Raw genomic sequence first — 13,353 nt, 5'->3', positions numbered from 1 at the left:
TGAGATGTGTCGACACAAGAGCGATTTCCGAAGACAATAAATAAAGATAAACCGATACAGCAGAATGTCTAAGGCCGCCAATGTGTTACGGGTGTTATCGCCCCGCAGACGGGACTGCCCTTTAAATTATTTCCCTATATCAATAGAAATCTGCCTTGGACCAACAGTAATCTATGTATCAATTGTTACATCTCTACGACTTTTCTTTCAAGAGTTATTTCACAGACAGAAAGGCGGACTGACAAAGATACGATTGTAAAAAGGATCTGTCAGATCGGAGTGTAACTTTGGCTCAAACCTCTTCACCCGTCAGCTCTATTGGAGTGTACACCCAAAATAAAAACGGCTGAAGGTAAAATGTGTGGAAAGTTGTACATGTGCTAGAGCTTCGGTGAGTGAATGAGTTTTTTTTAATTTATGATTTAAGATAATTGTATTTTTAAGTATAATTAAGGAAAATGGATTTTTCTTTATTTAATTTTCTTAATGAAATTACATTTTTTTGTCATTCCCTGAAACTATGTTATGTACTTCCTGTACAAACTTCACATTTTGATTTTCATCCGAATGGTGGCAATCACCATTCTTTTTTGTTTCACAGAGTTTTTTTGTTTTGTCTTTTTTTTGCTTTGTTGTTTTTAGTATGTTTTTTGTTGTTGTTTTTTTAGATCAATGGAAGTTGTTAGTGTCAGACGCATTCATCTTTCTGCCATTACACTAGAGTTGGAGGTACAGTTTGTCCAGTCAGGTGACGGACTAGTGTCGATGCCTACTACGAGTGGCGTACGTGTCTGGATAAAGCGGGACCGACAATTGTTTAATAATTGATTAAATGGTTTATAATTAGTGTTAGGTATGGCCAGTTCGAGGTCGCTGCGGATTATATTGATTGCCAATGGTTTTTAAATTGATTTGAACAACACGTAAATTATTAGATTTATTTCTAACAGGCCTTGGCAGGCACTACCAATTAACTTTACATTTATTTTACGGATAAGGAAACTAATTGAGTTTTGGTTAGTGTCACATAGTTAATTAGTAATTCTAACAATGTTTCATATTATAGAGGTGGTAGTGAAAGCGGTGTTTCGTCAGGGAAGTCGATAATTGGGTGAAACCGCTACAATCTGGGCACCAGCTTGGCACTCCCCCTAACGAGATCACCACACGTCTCAGATTGGTACCAAACAGTTCTCTGCCGTGTTTATGTAACCCTGATTACAAAACTGTCTAAATTATCTACTAATGCCTGTAATTTCACGTGAAGCAATAAAAATATTTTGTTATTTTGTATTTGGGGGAGTCATCTTAAAGGGTTATGCATTTTAAATACAAAACTATTTTCCACTCAAAATAATGGCACTATGAATTCCACTTCTCTATTATTTGTGGTCTTACGCGCCCTCCAACATCACTCCCCACAACAAAAGGCCAGGCCCATCACCCTTGCCGCCGTCACCTGTCAGTTACATGCACGAGTCTGGCTGACATCCTGTAAAGGTACCTTCTGCCTGAGAACAATACCTCTCTACTTTCTTTCTGCATTCTTTCTGGTGTATTTACACTTTTGTATTTCTCATTTGTTGTAAATACAAATCAATTATATACAATTTAATATTTTTTTTATCAAACTACGCAACTTACAGAAAACAATTAACAATTAAATAATGTAAACTACCCTACTACCTGATTCGTGTTGTGTGTTATGTTCGTTGTAATTATGGAATGAATATTTTTTTAATTGGATACTTCATTTAACCCTTTATAGGATGCTGGTTTATTAACCACCACAAAATGCTCTAGGTGGGCAAGGTTATAATTTTACAGAAACATATTTTAATGATATGTCCTGAATAAATATTTGTATTCTTACTCTTAATCAGCTAATTTGGAATTTTTACAAAGTACGGAACCAGTGATAACCGGTGGTCAATAAACTAACCAGAAAACCTTAACTCCTTAAAACATATGCATTTGAATACTGGTTAGTTAAGTGATCACTTTTGTATCTGAAATAAAACGCGCGTATATTTCACAAAGGATTATTTATTTCATATCAAGTGAAATACAGCTTCAATAACAAACTTTTGCAATTACATTGAAGATAAGAAATTCTAAATATTAGCCTTAAAAGTAACTCATCTTAACCTAATTGTACAATTTTAACTGTGGAAAGGCACAAAACAGTCTCTACATAAGGCTACCCCACATTTCTGACATGCAGTAGTTGACCTTTTGACTTTTTGTTTTGTGCTACATCTCGCACAACGTCTACATTTTACTGGTAGGTGTTCACCAACATTTGAGATTGATAGCCCAGAAATAACTGTTCTTCCACTTAACTTTTTCCCTTTTGTTATGATACCTTTGCTTATTTTTACTCTGCTGTTATAGTTGCCAATCAGCTGTTCAGTTAGAAGCTTTCTGAACATAAGAGTTTTTTTAAACATACGTATGCAGAATAAAAGAATTGACAATAGCAGAATCCATCAAGTAAAAAAAGATCTTTAGCCACCACCGACGAGACTTCTGGGCGATTGAGTACTTTGATGAATGCAGGTGATCAAAGTAATCTACGCCGCCCATGTATTTATTATAATCAACAAATGCTTTGGGACATATTACTTTAACTTTTTCCCCTCTTTTATCTCTACGATCAATTTCTGTAATCTCTGTCTTGCAGTGCATATTAGAAGCAATAAGTACAGCTTTCTTACCCCTATCCTTCCACTTACATACACTAATGTCTTGGCAAGTTGCATAATCAGAATCAGCTACTTGCATTTCTTTATCATTGACTAAAAGATTGTTTGGAAAGTATTTGCGTTTCTTCTGTATAGTTCCACAACCAAATAACTGTTTTCCAAGCAAAGATTTGAGAAAAGGTATTGTGTTGAAAAATCTATCAAAATACAGACAATAACCTAAATTTTCCAAACCCCTTGCTAGCTTTAGGACAATACTCTCTCCCAGAGCTTGATCATCTGATCTCCTGTTTCCACCGGAAGCTTTCCCTTCATAAACATCAAATGCAACTAAATAACCAGTTACAGAGCAACACATTGCCCATACTTTGAAACCTTTCTTAGTGGGTTTTAAGGGTATATACTGTTTGAGGCTGGAACGACCCTTAAAACCAATCATACTCTCGTCAATACTTATGTATCGGAATGGTGAAAAAACTGCTTGAAATCTATTTTTTAGGTGATTGATGAGAGGTCTGATTTTGTACAATTTGTCAAAACCTGGTTGACCTCTTGTAGGCATAACAGAATTATCATTAATATGCAAAAATATTAAAATTTTCAAAAATATTTTCAGTGACATTACTTTTACCACTGCTTCTAAATGGAACATGGGATCAGATGACCAGTACAATCGTATGCTGGGTAGCACGTAGAACCCCATTATCACCAAAATGCCTAGAAAAGCTAGTAGTTCGTCTTTACTTAGATTCAAGTCAACATTGTGTTGTGTTGCAAACAAATTGGATTGATAAACAATCTCATTCAAGAAAGATCCTATAAATACCAAAAAAATATTCAGTGGCGAAGAAACTTCTATTTCTTCTTTTAAACCAATAAACTGACTAAACTCAAAAGAATTGAACAAAATTAGGATTTTGAGAGGACTTATCAAATAAGAACTCATCAGCTGCCAACTCACTCTCATCATCTGAACGTATTTCTTCTTCAGAATAATCTAATCTATCGCCAAAGAGATTGTCCGCTTCTGGCATGAAATTTGGGTCCAAAGTATCATCATCACTGTCAAAAACATAATCTATCATTGATTGCGGCAGTCCAGAGGGAGCTCAGGATGGCCCTGGCACGGATATGTCAATGCTAGGAGTCACTCTTACAGCTGGCAATGGGGACGAGACACTAGCACTAGTGTTGCCATCTGGTGAAGCACAACTAAGACGAGGACTCACCAGTGCCGGAGTCCTAGTTGATGGGATTGACTCTACCGAAGTATACAGAGGTGTATCTTCTGCATCAGTGTCTCCTTCCCCTTCTGAATTTTCGGCCATACCATCGGTCACATCAAAGAGAAGTATACGATCTATCTCGCTGTTGCGAAGGCAGAGCTCTTCGTTCTCTTCCATTCTGAAAAAAATTAAATGTTATATTAACTACTGTGTTATACTTGCCAGCAACTAGCAAGTCTATAAGTCTTACAACACAATTGGCAGTACTAATTTGAACATAACAAATAGTACTCCCAGCAAAGAATATTCAGAATAGTTAGGCAAAATGAGAAATTTCACAAAATACGCAGCATGCTTGCATTGGATAAATTAGAATAACAAGTTTATCAACAGAATTTCTAGGATGCTTTTTATGATTTAGTCAATGATAAGACACTAATGTAATGAATGTGCAGGTTAATTGCCTCAGTTATGTTTCAAGCCCATTTTATATAATATGTTATAAAACCTTATTGTTAGGTTAGCAATTAACTTTGTACTATTTTTGCAATTTACGAATATTATCCAATTAAATTTATTGCTTTTCAATTATTGGGGCTAATGTCTGACTAGTCTAGTATAGCATGATAACAATTAGTTATTAGTTCACTTACCTTTCATATGGTAAAATAGAGGAAAACTGCAGAGAGGTTGTCAATTTTCTGAAGTTCGTATCGCCAGAGGAACACTGATCACTTAACTAACCGCCTTTTAGGATGGCAGTCCATACAAACGAGCACGTTGGAAACTTAACTGCAATAAAAAATCCCATGTCTCCTACTGGCTGAATCATCCCGCCAAATGCCTCAAAACTCATTTTCGCTTAATATCTAAGCAAATATAGACCTTAAGGTTAAGTGGTTAGTTTATTGACCACTGAGCGTTAAGTGAAAATAATGAAAATACCCTCTGCCCTATAAAGGGTTAATTTATATTTTAGTTATATTTTTTCTGGATATTTTGTGTTAGCTAGATTAAATATACATTTAATTTATATTATAGTAATATTTGGTGTAGATATTTTGTGTTAGCTAGATAACTTTCCAGTGTGTGACTTAATATACATGGTTTTAATTTTCCAATTCAACTCAGAGTAAAGTACTTTTTAAGAGTCGACTTGAAGTGTTTCAGCTTAATTGACATATTTAGGGAAAATATGTAGCCTATACCATTAGTTGCAGTTTGTGCAAGTTTTCATATTCTATTAAGAAGCAAAAGGTCCTTTTCACTGATTGATTGTGACGTGTTATTTTGTGCGAATGTACGTGTTTAGTTATGAAAGAATGTTATAATTAATGTTCGTCAGGAAACGATATTCCGCTGTGTTCTCCATTTTACCCCAGGTGATTTCACGTTGTATATGATGGTGGTAGTCTATTTTATACCTATTGTACTTGGTGTTTAATACAGTACACAGTTTGCCAGTTGCCTTTAATTGGGGCGTTTTCAAGCAATCTTTAGCTTCAAAATTGTACTTTACTGAGACTGTCAAGAAATAAAGCTGACGCATCGCAGAAACTAAGGAGCTGAAGAGTCCTCCTGGCAAGTATTAGGGATTGCTGTCCTGAAAGAAACGCTAGTATTTATCGCGTTCGTAAGACTGGCCGAAAGGGAAAGTGGAGCCAGGAGAATAAGGACTTACCCTTGTCGACCTCTCAGATTTGGGATTGTGTGTATCCTATATAGATGATATCAAGTTATCTCTGGTTTCATGACCGTTGTAACCCACTTACAGTCACTTCAAACAAAAGTTAGAGCTTTCATTACCTTACCTGTCTTGCTGTCTCTAAGCTACTTTACTTGCTTTCCTGTCGTTGTACAATATCCACAAATAAAAATATAGTATTATGTGAAGTGAATGGAGCAGAAAGTTATTAAAAATACTGCAGTGCCCAACTTTCAAAACTAAAACCGTTAACATTGTTATAATACCTATTATTGAAATTGGTATAATAATGTTTTCCTAATCAATGTGTACAATTTGTTGCAGGCAAGACACGTGTACAGTCAACTTGGTAAGTGTTCTACAAACCATGAATTTCTCAGAATACTTAATATTATATATATTTAGTGCGAGTACTAAAATTTAATTCTAAGCAGCATCAGCAGCTGAACATACGAGTATCTTGAGTATATAAGGATTATATTTAATTGCAGTCCTACAAGCAAGTTTGGTTATTAAATATACCATAACCTATTAATACAAAGGGTAAATGTGGTAAGGAAACTCTAATTAACTTTGTTGTGAAACAGATCAATTTTGACCTCATACCAAAATCTCACCTAATTTAATTTTCCGTAAATAATATCGCGTTTTCTTTTCTTGGAAATCCTTGCAGAATTAAATCCCATCTGCTATTTGGATTTGGCTAGAACATAAAGATTACAAAAAAACTGAAAGGATTTTAGAAATTAAAACAACGATAACGTGTAATATATAAAAATAAGATTTAAAAAGAAGATTTTCAAAAAATTTGAATTCTTGTGTAAATATTAACAATATTAACACTAAATTATCTAACAGTGTAATTGTAGGGTTATCAATAGAAATTTTAATATCCAGTGGTTTCAAATAACTACAATTAAAAGTTTCGGTATTCTTTTCTCAACAGAAAAGGTGTATCATAGGAAGTCACAAAAGAAAATTAAAACCATAAGACAATACCTAGAAATTAACTAATTAGGCATTGTGACTTTACATAAAGTCTGGTATTGTCAAATAATAAAGCAGAAAATATAGTAATAAAATATACGAATTCTTAGTTCAGTGGTACCTATTTAATTCATTTACATAATATGTATTATATACAGTATTAAACGACTGTCTGATACTTAAGTACCACTATTATCGTATTAAATAAATTTTTTATCGTGCAAAGTATCTAAGTAAATTAATTTTGTATTATTATCAGTGATTACCAAAAGAAAACAAGATCATATTTTTGTAGTTGTATGTGCTGTTAAAAAGTCAGAAATTTCATATTTTTATTCAACAGTCAGTAGCATATTTAAACAGTTGATCTATTCTTTAAATAATTACCAATATGAGTAAGCCATAAAAAATATGTATTCGAAATTATTTTAGTTATTACTATCTTATGAAGCTTATTAAAAAGCAATATTTATTTTTCATATTTTTTATTTATATGATTTACTACCAATCAATAATTTACAAAATTGTAGTTGTTGTATTAACATCAAATTTAGTTTGTTTTTACGCATATAAAAGTGGTGTATTTCTTTATTATTTCCGTCAAGATAAGGTAGAAATTCATAATTAGTAAAATATTTTATAGATTAATTTCTAAGAATTATAATTTAAAACATTTGTTTTCGTATAATTTTATATAAATATAACAAAATATCGTTACGTAGAGTTGAAACATTTACAGTTTAAAATCCTATAAAATGTGATAAACTTTATGACGTGTAAGGTTAGAAAACTTGGCTTTGATTCAAACATGAATGCAGGCCGTGTGTTCAAACTTGCGGTCGAGTGAAGGAGCCGCGCTCCACCTGACGCCTGGTATTGTCTGGCAGGCCACTCTTTTAATAATTCAGCAGCGAACTTAACTTTCTTTGGACTTCAAACTGAGGTAACATTTCCGTTTATTCTGATGTCTTATTCAACTATCCGCCTTTCTTCTAAAGCAGCTCCACATTCTGTTGACTTCGTGGTAAAAGTGTTACTATTTTACCACTGATTTAATGATTATTGGCTCGACACTTCCAGTGAAACTTACGTTAATTGTCAAAAGAGTTCACATGATATTTTAACATATAACTTTATTATAATGTTTGAGTAATTGTGCTTTTATAGTATTCAAATTTAGTATGCTTTTCTTTCCCATAGAAACTACTGTTTTTACCTGTATCTAACACATTTAGAGAGAAATACTTAGTTATAGAAATCAAACAATCACATTCACTATAAAATATCCTACGTTAGCTTCGCATACGTGCGCTTTTGTATTTAGCCTCAGGTACGAAGACGATCTTAACTCACCTTTGCCAAAAAGTATCACACTTAGAGTAAAATTGTATGTATTCAGCAATAATAAATGTAAACGACACATATCAAAGAAATGAGTTTTTATTGTTTTTTGAAGTATTTATTATTATCATAATAAATACTTCTACTGTTTTATAAAACAAACATATATATGTTGCTTTCCAACATATATGGTCAATTATTATCGATCGTAAATCTTTTCAACTATCAGAACATTGCAACCAGAAATTGAATTTCAACAGCAAGAACATAAATAAATTTGTTGGCGTTCAACAAGAATAATAAATGCAAAGCTGGTTCTCTTAGCTGTTATTCAAGAAATTCAATGTTCGAAATTGTCATCTTGCAAATAATGAATTCACACCTCAGTATCAACCAAGAACATTGTAACGTTCTGTGCAAGATCAGTCACAGTTGAATCTATATTGAGAGACTGACCCAACGAACCAAAAATGGTATTAATACGTTTTGGACTGCTGTAATTGTGGTCCGAGCACAGGTTATTCTTGTAGTACCACCCGCTTGTGCCGGGATTGGCACCCCTGCGAGAGATAGGTCACCGCCTCTGCTGGAGCTCTGGTAATGGGACATTGACAGATTAAACTGTCCACCCTCTTAAGTGGGGAAAATCAGGAAAACATTATCAAATGTTATTACGTTCAAGAATTATGCCTCTTTAGTGACCTTTGATATTTTAACAAAGGTCTTTATTATCGAATACTAAAATCTGCTGCTGTTTGAAAAGTTCTTTTTGGGTGTGCTATCTAGCGGCAAACTGAAGAAACAATAAGTAGACAAAACTTCATAAAATGAGGTCCTGACTTGAAGATGTAGAAAAATGTATAACAACGCTATACAAAAGATTTAGCATGGTACTACTATATAAAAAATAATGCGTATGTGACGTATATTAGCACACAAACTCTTTCCACACAATCCCCTTAGGATTGCGAAATCTTGAGAATATGGCTGTAACTAGATATCACAGAGTCATTATGTTTTGAAAGCATGTGAAAGTCCTTTGAGGTAAACCAAATGATTATAACAGTTAGCTACAAAATAAATATTAACGTTCACTTATCCGTATATTTTTATTTTATATTTTCCTCCAGAAGTAGTTTAGTTTTAAACACGAGTTAAATTAGAGTTTGGTATCGAATCGTGAAAATATGAGGATAAGTACTACGTTAAGCGTTTACAAACAAAACCCACACAGGTTTCACCTGTTATGAATGGTAAACCTCTCCCTGTTATCGCTGGGGCTTGTAAAGTACATTAGAAATTCTGTTATCTATTCATACTCTTCGTCTATTACATTAAACAAGCAAAGTTACAGTAAATAAATAACGCAAATCTTCAATAAATTCAATTATCATGCTCCATATTCTGTGAAAATGTTTATAATTACAAACATTATTTGTCAGCGTTAAATTTCAACTATGGAGTAAATTCGTCTTTCAATAATCTTAAAAAGGTCTAATTTCTTTTATACCGAAATATTTTAGATTCACTTATCCTGCAGAAAGCAATTAATTCTCATATTTCAGATCGTCAGATTTCGATTGTTTCTAGTACTAAAAAACATGTCACTGTTATTTTTAATCTAAAGTTATTTTTTAACGAATAAATGTATAAAGCGAATTCACTGATATTGTGTTTTTTACCCGACAAAGAGAACTGTTCGTTTTATCTGTAACGTAGAGCCTCGCGTATGTTGTCTGTGGGACCTGGAATTCCAGAGATAGAATAAATATTTCTCATGTTTAACCTCTTTGTTTTTCTTTTTACTCTTGTTGTTTCGTTTGAAATGTAATTTTAAAGCGAAGACTGTTGTTGTGTCACTGACTTTCGTACAAACATTAAATATTGATTTAACATTCTTGAACTGTCTTGATTCATATTACTATAAAATTATATAACACATCTTTGGTGCTTTGTAATTATATAAATTGAGCCATTATAGAGGAACGAATAGTTTGTTTTTTATCAAAACTCTCTCACATTTTTTTTACATATGACTGATATAAATGGAAATTAGAACATACTGTCCAGAACTTTAAGCGTCCAGAATCACTTAAGTGTTCTTAAGATTTAGGAAATTTAGCAATTACTAAGAAATACATTATGTTTGGTTTCCCTGTTTACCGCTTTAATGTTACTAAAAATATTGAATTATAATTATTAAGTAGTTTACAACTAAGTAAACAAATACTTTTCAAACAAAGTTGAGTATTATTGTTCGTTAAATCAGAACAAAGTCGCAACACCTATTTTTGAACTGAAATAAAAAAGTAACAGTCCAAACAACAGAATTACTATCAATTCCAATTTTATTTTATTATATCAATGTATATAGTGGGTTAATTTTATTTTAATTTTACCACATATTTATATTTGAAATAGTGGTATTTATAAATAACAGCTAAATATGTCAAATATCGTTATAAAATCTAATTTTAAGGTAATTATTAAATACAAAATATAGTTAAACGCCTGAAGTGGTGTTAATTGCAAACTCAGAATGTACCAAAGTTTAATTTTACTTTTTTAATATTACTCACTATTACACTTGAATAAGTAAAACCCTCCTTTTTAACGAACTCTAGAAGAATAAATCTAGAACAAATTAATAACTTGAACATTTATGTCCTTGTCTTGTAATTTATGACACCTCAAACCAAATAGGGTTAGTGTTTACAGCTGTTAAGTATGTAGTGACCTTTAAAAAGCCAAAAGAATGACACAAAAGTTAAACACAAACCGGGATAGACCGCGTGGCAGCATTAGCCTCCGGTGGTTGTAAAAGTTATTCAACGTTTTTATTATCATAACATGTATTCATAAACATGCATTTCCATCAGCTAACACTAAAATATTTGGTCTTCACACAATCGGGATCACACATTTTGAAATTTATTATTTATTGAGATTAGTCGCAATAATAACACTAATTAGAACCAACAAGTTCTCAACATTGCATTTTCTTTTTGAATCTGTCAAACCTGTTTTAATTATGAAACTCAATAAATAACAGACATATCCTTACTTTTCTATTTTCAAATTATATGTCAAATCATTGCTTATATTTTAAACACTAAATTATAGTTTATAGTTACTATTATTTAGTTTTTGACTGGTTTTGCTTAGATGTATTACGAAAATATCAGTTACAAAATACTAATTTTATTTTAGACGGAGAATTAGTGGTTAATATTTGCCTTGAACTTCTTTCGTTAAAGATTATAAAACCATAAAAATTCCAGATGAATTTTGTATTATTCCTCCCCGACTCAAAACTTACTCATCGCCTGAAGCTTATGTCGGTCTAAAGTTTGGTATGTGTCTCTTATCTTTAGACAAATAACGATGTGAAACTACTGAAAGAGTGACTCAAACCAAGAAAAACAGATTTTATGTTTCTCTGATTAAGATTAGAAAGAGTTTATAGTTCCAAGCGGCCTGAAACTATAAATGTTGAGTTCAGCTCCATGTAACGTTCCTTTAGATCAGCGTCTGAAATCCTGTCATATACCTGAGTCACAGAATCCGTCAGAAGATATCCAAAAAAAGTTGGCGACGAAGACTTATAAAACGAACACTTTCATGAGCCCGCAGATAATACCTTCTTTGCTGTCCAACATTTTCGGCAACAACCGAAAACTATTCCTTGAAATAGTGCCTATCATGTAACAAAATACAATTCTAGACCATCAAATCAAATATTATAAACATTCTTGCATAAATGTATTTCGTAGGAAAAGTCCAGCTGACCTTCCCTCTCCCCTTATTTTTGTTGTAAGTCCCTTATATTAGTTACTGTAATACAACCAGATTCACTTCTGGCACCATCAAATATTAGTAGTGGTCAACGGCGTAGAATAATATATGGAATTGTTTTAAACCGTTATTTGTTGGTAGAAAATGTTTAATATTTGGGGGCATACAAAGGGATTGTATAATCTATGTTTTACAGATTATAAAATTGACTGCTACTGTTCTTAGGTAGTCACCAAATATCAGACGAACTCTATTCGTTCAAACCGAATAGGACATTTTTAATGAGAATTGTTGAGATGAATATGACTAATCAACTACAGACATCTGATTAAAGGGTTGTGTATCAAAACGTGACAGCGGTACATTGTAGGGGGTGGTGGGTGGGAGGCGAGTTACATGACACTTGGTCCGTACGGTCCCCGTACTGATAGTATCTGCTGGTGACAGTGCCACTAGGATTACATCACTGGATCGGTTTATCAAAAATTACAATTCACAGGATAGTTTGGTTCGTCTATTCCGACCACTGTCTAACACTTGGACGTGGATTAGAACTTTTAAAACTAATAAACTTTGTAACTCAAACCGTGTTTATTTTGATTTTTATACATAATTGAAATGTTTTCTTTATCCCTGATTTCTTCGTGAGCCGAGCTTTATTCGATATCATTACTTCTCATTGGGCAAAAAGGTAGCGTGAGTTCATTTTATAAATGCTAGACCATTTTGTGGCTATAGAGTTTTTTCAAACTTGTATTTTATTACATGCATTTCAGAGTTAATAAATGTTCAAATATACGCAAAACATTTTAATACTTTAAAAAAATCTATTGCAAAATCAAGCAAGGAACTCTTATCCAACATAGTTATAATTATTTTTAAATTAACCTTAAGATAATAATGTTAATTATGTAATTAGAGTTTTATCATTCGTGGCAAAGTGTATATTTTCAATATGTAAGTCTTTATTTATTTATTTTCCAACGGCAGCAGCCAATTTACAAATACAAGCATAGATAGTAGATACAGCGGAAAAAACGCTATCTGTGTATGTAAACGCGTTTATTTATGTAACGTAACATTTAATCTTCACCAAATACTTTATTAGGATTTTACATTAATATTTTAGATACAATGCTATCTAAAATAATAAGAACAGCTTATTACAAGTAAGTTACTGCTAAGAAACAAACTGAGATAAGTAACAAACTATTAGCGCAACAGGTGGTAGAGTACCTAACTACTAAGGAGTTGAAAAGTCTCCAATTTCTTTTTTCCAATATACACTGGGAAATGTCCACTTTCAATACTCACGACTAATATTAAAATGCTTATTTTTGGTGCAGTGTTAAAAATGTTTTATAATTGTTATCGAGTTTACATTCACAACTTACATGAGTGGCTGAAATAAATAATAAATACCTCACATCTTAATACAGTGTACCTCTTGGGAGCTAAAATTATACTGTCGTATAATACAGCTACATTAATGTGGTTGTTTATTTACATTATGTTCATAAATTATAATTGTTTTACCATTATTGTTTACAGTATGATGAAAAATATTGTTCCTAAAAATGTTCCCCCAATCGTT

At 32.5% G+C, this 13,353-nt stretch overlaps 1 protein-coding gene across 2 annotated transcripts in view; it reads left to right on the top strand.

Moving 5' to 3' along the window:
• LOC124360185 (high affinity cGMP-specific 3',5'-cyclic phosphodiesterase 9A) overlaps nt 1-13,353 on the top strand; it is a 641,497-nt gene that overhangs the window by 337,445 nt on the left and 290,699 nt on the right. For both annotated transcript variants that reach the window (XM_046813574.1, XM_046813571.1), the window contains exon 5: nt 5,961-5,985. The gene's annotated coding sequence lies outside the window, so the exon portion shown is untranslated. The remainder of the gene's footprint in view (nt 1-5,960; nt 5,986-13,353) is intronic.

This window comes from Homalodisca vitripennis, chromosome 4, assembly GCF_021130785.1.
Source record: "Homalodisca vitripennis isolate AUS2020 chromosome 4, UT_GWSS_2.1, whole genome shotgun sequence".
NCBI lineage: Eukaryota > Metazoa > Arthropoda > Insecta > Hemiptera > Cicadellidae > Homalodisca > Homalodisca vitripennis.
The sequence above is the reverse complement of the archived record's forward strand: the minus strand, read 5'-3'. Positions and strand labels throughout refer to the sequence as shown.